General features: G+C 41.9%; 1 long non-coding RNA gene across 1 annotated transcript in view; it reads left to right on the top strand.

Annotated features, from left to right (window-relative positions):
* LOC307056524 overlaps positions 1 to 11,606 on the top strand; it is a 64,110-nt gene extending 52,504 nt beyond the window's left edge. The window contains exon 6 of the long non-coding RNA XR_013811012.1: positions 11,573 to 11,606. This is a non-coding gene — a long non-coding RNA (uncharacterized lncRNA). The remainder of the gene's footprint in view (positions 1 to 11,572) is intronic.
* The last annotated feature ends 455 nt before the right edge of the window (positions 11,607 to 12,061 follow it).

Genomic DNA, 12,061 nt, shown 5'->3' on the forward strand with positions numbered 1-12,061 from the left:
GTCACTTACAATGGAAATACTGGTTCAAGATAAGCCTTTCAGGGACCTGTTCCTGGTAGATCATTGCCCCTTGGCTGTGTCTTTATAGAAAGTCTTGAGCAACCATTGGCTCTGCCTCTTAGGGCCATTCCAGCAAGCCACAAAACCTCCCATTGAGAAGAGGCCCCAGGGAGGGACTGACCCCACTCTGAGACCTTGGAAAGGAACCTGAACTCTTTCCCTGGTAGCAGTCGGGATGGGGACAGCAGAAAGAGACCTCAGATCCTCGCTGGTCAGATCATCCTAGAACCTCATCCTTGATCTCTCCCCTCCCAAGCTGGTCAGATCACCATCCAGGTGCTGCTGCCCAGCCCACCTCCACGTCGTCACCCCCTTCCCAGCCACCACAGGGACTCACCCACTCCTCGGAAGAGCACGAAAGGCAAGACTCCCAGCAGCAGGAGCAGGGACTTGTCCATGTCAGCCTGGGATGGCGGGAAGATGCAGAGGCGGCTGCAGCAGGGGGCAGGTTGCCCAGGAAGGGTGGGGACAGACTGCTCTTGTGTGCAAATGAGGGAAGTCGAAGAATCTAGACTGAGCTGCTCCTGGGCTGTGGGCAGAAGCTTCCTTTTACACACCTGCCGGTGGGTGTTTCACAGCCACGCAGGCCCAGGAAACGTTCCCACAGAACCAGCCCCCTTGGACACTTCCGAGGATAAATGTCCCAGGTGTCCCTCCTGATCCCTTGAGGCTGCCTCCTGATGAGTGGGGGACATGACGCCTGACCAGATTTCTGGGCCCCTCAACAGTCCCTGACTCTTTACTCTTTGGACATCCCCCTGCCCCAGGCCCAAGAACAAGAGCTTGTCATGTGGGCCGGGCTTTGCTAATAGGATAGCCATTTCCTCTGGGTCCAAGGTCCCCATGACCACCTCCCCTCCAGTCCCACAGCCCAAGCCAGTACCCAACCTGGGCTGACACCTGTCTCAGGGCTCAGGATGCACTCATTGTAGTTATAGCCTGTGCCTTTTGCTTTCCTTTCCCCCTCCCAATGTTTGTACTCATATTTAGGACCATGGCCCTCTACTAAATAGAAAACGCTCATGACATTTGTTAAAAACAGTAAGGTAGACTTTATTCCAGGGGACCACTATAATGGGTTTTGTAGTAGAGAAGAGAGATTGGACTCAACTCTGAATACAAGAAGGACAAGTGAAGGTTTATAGCCAAGGAGCAGGGTTGGGCGTGAGGGTCAGTGATGCAAAATTAACTAAGAAGAAACATCAGATCTATGGGAAATCTTGCTAGGCTGACTCAACAGGATTTTTGCTGAGGGCAGGGCAGAGTGATAAGATACAGAGGCAGGGAATGAGGAATTGGATCAGATATCAAGATGGAGAGTTTTTACTAAACTGACCCAGCAAGATTCTTGCTAAAACTGGACTATCTGTGCCAAGGACAGGGCCAAGGTCAGGAGCTAGACAAAAAGAGTACTCAGAGGAGCCTGACTCATGTTTGGTGAAAGTAGAGAGTTTTTGTCACCTCTCAGGACCAAATTGGTATTGGCAGTTGCGAGAGTAGTTGGCAATAATATTTGTAAAAACAAAAATTATTCAGCATTTTCAAAAACAAGGATCTACAGCCACTGCTACAAATGCAAATACATCATTTAACATATATATTCAGGGCTTCCCTAGTGGCGCAGTGGTTGAGAGGCCGCCTCCCGATGCAGAGGACACGGGTTCGTGCCCCAGTCCGCGAAGATCCCACGTGCCTCGGAGCAGCTGGGCCTGTGAGCCATGGCCGCTGAGCCTGTGCGTCTGGAGCCGGTGCTCCGCAATGGGAGAGGCCACAACAGTGAGAGTCCCGTGTACCGCAAAAAAAAAAAAAAAAAAGATATATATTCAGCCTATCATGAATACATAGTAAACAAATACACAGCAAATACTATCCAAACAACAAAGTAATCGAAGCCTTAGAGCTAGATGGATGCCTACGTAATTTTACAAAGTATAAAACAATTTCTACCATATTCAACTCTTTTATTTTTCTAGCCCCTAAAAATGCAGATCCATTTTTACCAAGTTGGATGTATATAGATAGAGGCAAACACTGCTCCAGGACTGGGCTGGAAGACTCAGAATTTTTGCAGATACTTTGCCATCAGCATGGAGTGGGACATGCTAGGATGGGACACACAAGGCAAACAGGGTGCAAATATTTTTTGTCATATTTTAATTACAATTCACCGTTTATATTCTCTCAAATGTCTTCACCTCACTCACCATGTTTAATAAATATAGCCAAGCCCCCAACTAGCGTGTTCATGCTTGGAGATCCAGCCAAAGGAAGGAGAAGATCATGGAGCAAGATCCCAATGTGCAGGTTGGGTGCTAGAGAAAACATTCCAGGTCACAGTGGCGGTCTCCCTTTCCCCTCTCTCCTTCTGCATCTAGACAACACTTTCATGGCAGAGACCGTGACAGTCACGTTCACCATTAGCCAGAAGCACTCCGCACAATGCATGGTACAGAGCGGGTGCTCAGTAATATTTCTGACTAAACAAGAATAAGAGGACAAGTAAATGAATGCTTAGGATCTGCCAGCCCAGAAAGCAACTACGGGAGGAAGAGGGCCAAGAAACCCCACGCACCCACAGACTGAGAGTCCAGCTGTCTCCTACACTGTGAGAGGAGGGCTATGATGCGTGAGAACTCCCCTTCACCACCTTCAGGAGACAAAAATGATTCAGAGTAGATTCTGCAGGGGTGTGGGGTGCATGGACGAACGATGTCATTGTTACCCAGTCCCCACACTGAGGAACTGTGCTGAGGGACCCAGGGTCCTCTGTATGCTCAGCAGGTCACTCTAACATGATAGTGGAATTCCAGAGATGCACACGGTTCCCCAAGTCCCACATGCCCCCGTCATCACTATGCAAGAACAGAGGGTGAGGAAGGAGTGGAGAATGGAGGAAACAGGATATACACAAATTATTGGAGCTGCCAAGGAGCAGAATTCTTCTTTCATAGCATTGTTGTACTGAAGATACTCTGTTCTGTGCAAACTTGAAGGATGTATTGATAATAATAGTGCATAGTACACAATGCATAATGTGACATTGTAAAGGGCCACGTTATCACTGGGGAACCTGGGAAAAGAGAGTGAAAAGCAGAAAATAATGATCTGGTCAAATCTTCTCATGGAAATTTATGCTCCTCAAACATCCCGATGATGTTTCCTAAGGGAAGGATAGTGCTGGATGCTTGACTATGGAATTCTGGCATGATGTACCTGTTCTGTTCAGAGTACTTACAATAAACAAATAAAGGTTTAGGGGATGTGGCCCCACTAGAAAATGCCTGACAGCTATCTAATTGTACGAAAATAAAATGGAGATGCTACATGACTAAAATAGTTCCATTTGTGTATCCAAACCACACATAAATCGTTTAGAAATATCATAAGTAAAATCTATACCAGAAAAGGCCATGATCACCTCAGAGAAGAATATGCTGCGCCACATTCCTGGCAGGCCTTCATTCATCCACTCTTCTCCATAAAGTTTCTTTTTTGTTTTATTAAAAAAATTTTTTTAATTGAACTACAGTTGATTTACAATATTATATTAGTTTCAGGTGTACAGCAAAGTGATTCATATATATATGTGTGAAGTGTCTGTAAAATATAAATATATATATATATATATACATTCTTTTCCACATTCTTTTCCATTGTAGATTATTACTAGATACTGAATATAGTTCCCTGTGCTATACAGTAAATCCTTGTTGTTCCTTTTTTTTTTTTTTTTTTTTGCAGTACCCGGGCCTCTCACTGCTGTGGCCTCTCCCGTTGCGGAGCACAGGCTCCGGACGCGCAGGCTCAGCAGCCATGGCTCACATGCCCAGCTGCTCCGCGGCATGTGGGATCTTCCCGGACCGGGGCACAAACCCATGTCCCCTGCATCGGCAGGCGGACTCTCAACCACTGTGCCACCAGGGAAGCCCAACTATTTTATATATACTGGTATCTGTTAATCCCATACTCCTAATTTATCCCTTCCCCCCTTCCTTTCTGGTAACCATAAGTTTGTTTTCTGTGTCTGTGAGTCTGTTTCTGTTTTGCAAAAAAGTTCATTTGTATTATTTTTTAGATTGCATATATAAGTGATATAATATTTGTCTTTCTCTGTCTGACTTACGTATGATAATCTTTAGGTATGATAATCTTTAGGTATGATAGTATGATAATCTTTAGGTCCATCCATGTTGCTGCAAATGGCATTAATTCATTCTTTTTTTATGGCTGAGTAATATTCCATTATACATATATACATCACATCTTGTTTATCCATTCTTCTGTCAATGGACATTTAGGTTGCTTCCATATCTTGGCTATTGTGAATTGTGCAGCTATGAACATTGGGGTGCATGTATCTTTTCGAATTAGAGTTTTTGTCTTTTCCAGATATATGCCCAGGAGTGAGACTGTTGAATCATATGGTAACTCCCTTTAAAGTTTCTTAAACAGCATTCCGTAACATGTCTACATCAGGTTGCACTGGAAGACAATGGTCATTTTAAATGGTGGAGTTATGCTGGATGATACGTCACATTCCTGGATGACATGTTGGGAAATTTTCTGGTTTTTCAGGAGAGGAGGCTTCAGAGGTTGATCAGGAATTGAGAGCTTGATAAAAGTCATATATTAAATTTATCCTGAGCCCGTGAGACTTCCAAAGTTGGGAGAGATATAATAGTCACTTCTAATTCATGACTTTATTCCAAGCTTACTTACTAAATTACCCCTTTCACTCCCCAGTGCTTCAGTCTAGGGAATAAATTATATGGTCAGTCTACTTAGAGGTCATCAGGCACAATCTCTCCCAGTGCAGGAACCTTCGCCTGGGCAGCAGCCAGACAGGGGGCGCCTAGAACCACCACAAGCTTCCAGGCCCACGCCAGTCCCTATCAGATCTTTCAGTAATGTGTCTAGGCAGAAACCCAAGCCGGAAGTGCCCTGGCCAGAGCACAGACTCAGAAATCAGATGAATCTGGGTTTGAAGACTCATTCCAACACCTACTGGCTATGAGACTCTGGCAAGTCATTCATCTACAGCCCTCAATTTCCCCATCAAGGAAGTAGGGAATATAATAGCACTTAGTCATTAGGTTATAGGTTCAATTCTTTACATTCATTTTCTTTTCAACTACTAACTAGAGAATCCAGTTAAGGAAAGTTTAATTAAAAAATTGGGACTAAGTATTTTCACAAGTTTATATTTAGTGACTTCTATTCTCTGCCTGTACGATTGGTCCAATCATCAGTCCTAACTTCACCCCCAAGATACACACACATTGGCAAACATCCTTCCATATGGTCATTTGTCTCCCTTCCCCCAACATCACACAAGGAGTGTGGCTATTTTGCCTCATTTCTTGAACTGCCATCTCCCACCATGTCTCCTCTCATTCATGTTCTACCTTGGAAACCTGCTAACCTTGTCCAGACCAATGACCAACTGTAGCAGTCACAAGAAAAGGAATGCTGCTTTATGGGTGGATGAACAGGCTTCCCTCATCACTGGTCCTTCATCATTTCCCAAATCACCACTGGAAACATGCATCTTCTTACAATACGTTCTCTTGTGGATTTTGTATATTTTTCACCAATTATGCAGAAAGTACACTCTGTTTGAATAGCTGCTTTTCTGGAACATTGATAATAAAACCCACATGTATAAACCACCTGGACCAGCCCCTAAACCTCTCCTGTCTAGCTTGCTGTAAACACCCCACCAGCATAATCCACCACTACCAGCACTTTAATTGCCATCATCAACACTGACCGCCACTAACGCACTCCAGGCATTTTATGTTTTTGTATGAAACTTTTATTGTCCCAAGATCACTTTTTAAAAATTTTTATTGGTGTATAGTTAATTTACAATGTTGTGTTAGTTTCAGGTGTACAGCAAAGTGAATCCATTTTACATATACATATATCCACTGTTTTTTAGATTCTTTTCCCATATAGGTCATTACAGAGACTCCAGGCATTTTAAACCCATGTTCTTTCACCTGTCAATGCTCAGCCTCCAGGATATTTCCAGTCGTTTTTGGATTTGTGGCATGGAAGAATGATGTATGTAGTGGGGAGGGACATGGATCTAGAGCAGAAAGCACTGGGGAGCTCAAGACTTTGAGTCTTTGTGTCAGTTTCTCTGATGACATCAGTATAAAATTTCTTCCTGATGTATCAGGGCCAAGCAGCAAGTGTACTCCAGAGCATCCCTCCCTTCACTGTCTGTTTTGGCATCATTTTTCGCCCTCCTGACTGCTCCACAGCAGAAAGGAAGGACGTGCAGTGGGAACCCTCCTAAGGGCAGCTTGATGAATGGACCTGCCACACAGCCTTATTCCCCAGTGCCACACTCCTCACAGCAGGGGGTCAGTGTCAGAGTGTTCTCATCTCATCACGGGACACAGCTAGTTGAACTTCTCTGCCAAAGCTTGGTTTCTTTGCCCGATAAGGCTAGAGCCACAGGGAAGTTGGGCCAAGGATCCTGCTTCCAGCTGGGAAGATCTCAGGTCCTGAGAGTGATGGATAGGTGTCTGTTGCTGAGTGTGGTTCTGTTCTGGGTAGTGAGTGCTAAGGAGGGCTAGGATATCTTTCACAGTCTGTGATAGGCTGAATTCCATCATGGTTCCATGATGTTTGCCACGTATTTCAACCCCATGATTATGATAAATTCAATGACAAAGAGGATTTTGCAAATATAATGAAGTTTACTAATCTTTGGGCCATAGATTCAGGAGATTACTTGTATGGACTTACATCTGACCTACAGGCTATGTGACAATAAATGGGTGTAGTTTCCAGTTGCTAAGTGTATGGTAATTCTTTACACAATGATAGAAAGTAATACAGAGTGATGTCAGCAAGATGGTGGAATAGGAGAGTCCAGCTCTGATACCCTCACAGAAAAATCAGTTTTGTTAACTATCCCTGGACAGGAAGAGCTCTGTAGAACTTAGTAGTCCATCAGAGAGATTCTAGCATAGTTAGTCACATGAGCCTTTTATAAGGTGAGGTTTTCCATGCCTGGTGAAAGTACAGAAATTCAGAGTGATACAAAGCTTGGGGAAGATTCAGCTTGAGAGTAATATTGTTGCTGTCTTTGAAAATCAAGAGGCCTTGTGGAGAGCAACTGAGACTCCCTCAAAGGGCTGACAAACAGCATGAAAAACGGACCTCTGTTCTACATTCACAGGTAACTGGATCCTTACAAAAGCTTTAATGAGATGTCGATTCTTCTCAGAGCCTCTAGGTAATGTTCAGTCTGGCAAAACAAAACAAGAAAGCAAAACAAAACAAAACAAAAAACCACTTTATTTAAGCCTTGTAAGACTCCTAGCAGAGAAGTCAGTTGACCTTGCATAAATATCTGACCTACAGAACTATATGATAATAAAAAAGTATAGTTTTTCAGCTTCTAAGTTTATGCTATTTGTTACACAGAAATAAATAGAAATAGACAATGACATCAGCAAGATGGTGGATCAGGAGATTCAGTCCTCATACCCCACAGAAACTTTGATTTTGACAAGCATCCCTGGACAGGAATATCTCTGTGGAAACTTGGGAGTCCCGTATGGAGATTCCAGCACCCCACTCAAGCAAAAATATCCAAGAATAGACACATTAAACAGGGTAAGAACAGTTTAACTTCACTTGCATCATCCCTCTCCTGGGGAGGAAGATCTGAGTGCCAAGAGAGGCTCCCACAGCCCACAATTTCTCCCAAGGGGGAAAGTGAGAAAGGAGTGAGTGCCCATTTTCCCCAGCCTTGCAGCATGTTGCCAGAGTGCTCACTTCTGTCTCATCCCACTCATATCACTGAGAGGATCAGCATGGCTGAATAGCCTAGAGGGAGCGAGAAGAAGGGAAAAGGGGAGGGACCTCAAAAAACCACCTCTTGGATCTCAAAACCTGGCTGAAGATCCTACTAACTGGCTGGCAGACTCCACCAAAAGGCCCGTGCATGAACACCACAGGACACCTTATCTGCAGTACCCACCAACTGGCCGAAATATGCCCCCAACACACCACACGTGCTCTCAAGTTGGTGCACTGAAAACTACCTTGAACAACTATGCTATCAAACTGGATAAACTAGAAGTAATGCATAAATTCCCAGATACATATAACCTTCCAAGACAGAATCATGAGGAATTAGAATTTCTGGGCAAATCAATAACAGATAAAGAAATTGAAAAAGTAATCAAAAGTCATCTACCAAAGAAAAGCCCAGGACCAGGTGGCTTCACGAGTGAATTCTACCAAACATTTAAAGGAGAATTGACACCAATACTTCTCAAACTCTTCCAAAAAATTTGAGAGCACCTCTAACCTTGTTTTACAAAGCCAGCATTACCCGGATACAAAGACACTATAAAAAAAGAAAATTACAGGCCAATATATCTGATGAACATAAATGCAAAAATGTTTGACAAAATACTAGCAGACTGAATTCAACAGCACATTAAAATGATCATACATCATGACCAAGTGGGATTTATCTCTGGAATGCAATGATGTTTCAACATATGCAAACCAATAAATGTGATATGTCACATTAATAGAATAAAGAACAAAAATCATATGACCATGTTAGTAGGTGCATTAAAAGCATTTGACAAATTTCAACACCCCTTCATGATAAAAATTCTCAATAAATTAGGTATACAAGAATTGTACCTCAACATAATGAAGGCCACATGCGAACAAGCCCACAGGTAACATCATACTCAATGGTGAAAAGCTAAAAGCTTTTCCTGTAAGATCAGAAACAAAACAAGGAACAACTATACTCCAGTAAAAATTAATTAAAAGAAAAATAGAAGTAAAAAAAATAAAGAAACAAAGCAAGGCTTCCCACTCTTACCACTTTTATTCAATATAGTCCTAGCCAGAGTAATTAAGCAAAAAATAAATAAATAAAAGGCATTCAAACTGAAAAGGAAGAAGTAAAACTGTCTGTTTTAGGATGATACTATTTTATATATAAAAAAGCCCTAAAGGCACCATGAAATCAATACTGCCTGGCCACCAGGTCCAAGTATTCAAAGGGTTTTCCTTGTGTGAGCTGCATGCAATGTCCTGTTGTGGTGGAGCCATAGCTGCTGCTGTGGCATGTTGGTGCACAGGGCTGGCCCCCAGACCAGATACAGTGCTCAGCTGCCATTTCTTCAGGGCACTGGTGGATGAAGCTGACCACAGACCTGGCTGTAGGGCCTGGTCATGACTGCTGCAGGGTGCTGGTTGGGGGGGCTACTACTTGGCTGGCTGTGAGGCTTGACCAAGGTACAGGGATTGCTGAGACTCTCGGTGGGGCATGCCCACTGGTGCTAACATCTCCCATGTTGGAGGGAGAACTCCAAAATAGTATCCACCAGCACTGGCATTAGCAAGGTGTCTGAGATCACAAAAAAGGCTCCGACTGGTGTCTCAGTCCCTGGGGAGCATCCCAGCTGGTTCCATTGTCCTATCTTCAAGTTTGCTGTGTTTTTCTTCTCTCTGCTCAAATCTGCCTTTGTATTCTTATAGTGAATTTTCATTTCAGATTTACACTTTTCAGTTCCAGAATTTCTTTCATTCTTTTTGTTTTCTATCTCTTTATTGATATTTTCATTTTGTTCATACACCATTTTCTTGATTTTCTCCATATCTTCCTTCAGTTCTTTGAGTATCTTTTACACAGTTGTTTTAAGGCTTTTGTCTACTAGATCTGCAATTATGTCTTTCCAGGGAGAGTTTATGTTGTTTTATTCTTTTCCTTTGAATGGGCCATACTTTCTTGTTTTTCTGTATGTCTTGTGATTTTTTTGTTGTTGAAAATTGGACATTTATTCTAATAATGTGGTAGTTCTGGAAATCATATTTTCCCACTTTCCCAGGGAAAGGGGAATGAATCTGATTTCCAGATGGGTTTTAAAAAATTGTTTTTGTTTATTGTTTTTGTTTTTTGATTGTCCTAGGCTGTGTTTGTGCCAAAGATTTGCCTGGGATGTAAACTTAAAGTCTTTTCAGATCTTTTCTGTCCAATGCCTTTCCTTTTGCTTCCTGGTCACTTTTTAATTTTTTAAAAAATTTTCCCTGCATATGTAATTGCTTTTGAAGGTCCTAGTCTTTGATGTCTGGCTCCCCCCAAAAGAAGTGTGGTCCTATAAGTCTCCTGGAAGTCATTTTCAGCCAGAGGGTGAGAGGATTGCAGCAAGGTTAGGGAGGCACAACCATGGCTACCTGCCTCTTTGTCTGCACTTCTGTAGTCAAAAGCTGCAATCAGAGCACAGATTCCTGATATTTGGAGGACATGGTTCTTTCACCCATACTAGCCCTTACAAGCTGTGTCCAAGCTACCCCAGGAACATGTGCACAGCTGTCTGTCATAGGACTAAAGGTGAAGGATGGGTAGCTACTGCTGTCTAAAAGCTGAAACTGATCATAATTAACTTCAATTTACTATCCAAGCCTTCCCCTGGAAGTTGAAAGCTTCAATGGACTCCAGAGTTCTAAAATAGTTACATCAGACAGATTTTCCCCATGTAATTGTTGTCCAAGTGGAGAGAGAGATTCCTGGTGCTTCCTACCCATCCATCTTCCCAGAATCCTTTCCCTGAGAGTCATATTGTATTAAGAAAATATCTGGCACAGATATAGAGATTATACAGCAAAGAAATATTCACAAAGGTCAAGAGACGGACTGGGAAGAAAAATTTAGTAGACAGACTGTGAATCCCTCTTTTAGACTAAAGAATTCACCCTTAGTCAAAGTTCTTGCAACATTAATCCTGAAGATGGAAGAGTGTCCTGCACATCCTGCCATGTATTGAACACTGATCCAAGGATATTCTAGAGTCTGCTCTACTTGATTTTCAAGCAGATTCTTGTGAAACTTGTAATTTATGGACAGCAACTACACTCAAAAACATGAGGTAGTCACTTATTCTTACAGACACTGTAATAATTCTTACAGAGACTGTAATACTCAATAGCAGGTATTTAAGCAAGGAGATCCCAGACCCGATGGCATCCCTGCACTATTATAACCCACATTCATGTCAATGCCACATCAACTTCATGACCAAAATATGACTTAAGTGTGATGAATGGAGATATTAGATGCTATGTCAGAGTTTTGAGGTTTCTGTGAAGCTGCTAATGTGCATGGCACTGTACTCAGTTCTGTATAATTTCCAATAAATTGTGCTGGAAAAAATCAATTGTGTTTTCTGAATTGATTAAGAATCTGAGTGTGAAATGCAGCCTGGTGGTTTTTCCTTAGGGTCCTTCTTTTGTTTTCCAACCTAAGTGGAACAAATTAAAATTTCCTCTATTAAGCCCACAGTTTGCTATAGAAACTTATTTACAGCTAGCAGGGTTTAGGGATCCTTATTACTTAATGGAATTCCTTCTTAAATACTATTGGTTTGCCAAGAAGTTTTTGTTGTTGCTGATAGACAGGTTTTGAACCTCACAAAATAATGTTTTCATCCTTTGAGATCATCATATGATTTATTTCCTTTAGGATATTGATGTGATGTGAATGGATTGATAGATCTTCTAATGCTTACCATACTGGCATTTCAGGTATAATCTTGAAAGTTATCTATATGCATTATTTTGCCCTTTATTTTTAAATTCTTCAGCTAACATTTTATTTGATACCTTGTATTTATAATTATAAATAGCTGATCAATAATTTTCTCTCTTTTACTGTAATCATCTAAATTTGAGGTAAAATCATCTGGTTAACTTTGTTTCTATTTCTTAGAAAAATTTGCAAATAATATAGATGAACTATTCTTGAAAGATTAGTGGAACTCACATGTAAAGCCATCAGAACCTATTTGGGGTTTTGTTTGTTTTGGTTTGGTTTTGTATTTTAAGGACAATCTTTCACTACTATTTCAAAACTTTAATATGATTGCTATATTTAAGAATCTTATTCAAGAGCCAATTTTGGAGCTTCTTAAAATTTTGCTTAGATTGCTTTAAGTAAGTGAACTAAAACAAT

The sequence above is a fragment of the Hyperoodon ampullatus genome (genome assembly GCF_949752795.1).
Source record: "Hyperoodon ampullatus genome assembly, chromosome: 7".
NCBI lineage: Eukaryota > Metazoa > Chordata > Mammalia > Artiodactyla > Ziphiidae > Hyperoodon > Hyperoodon ampullatus.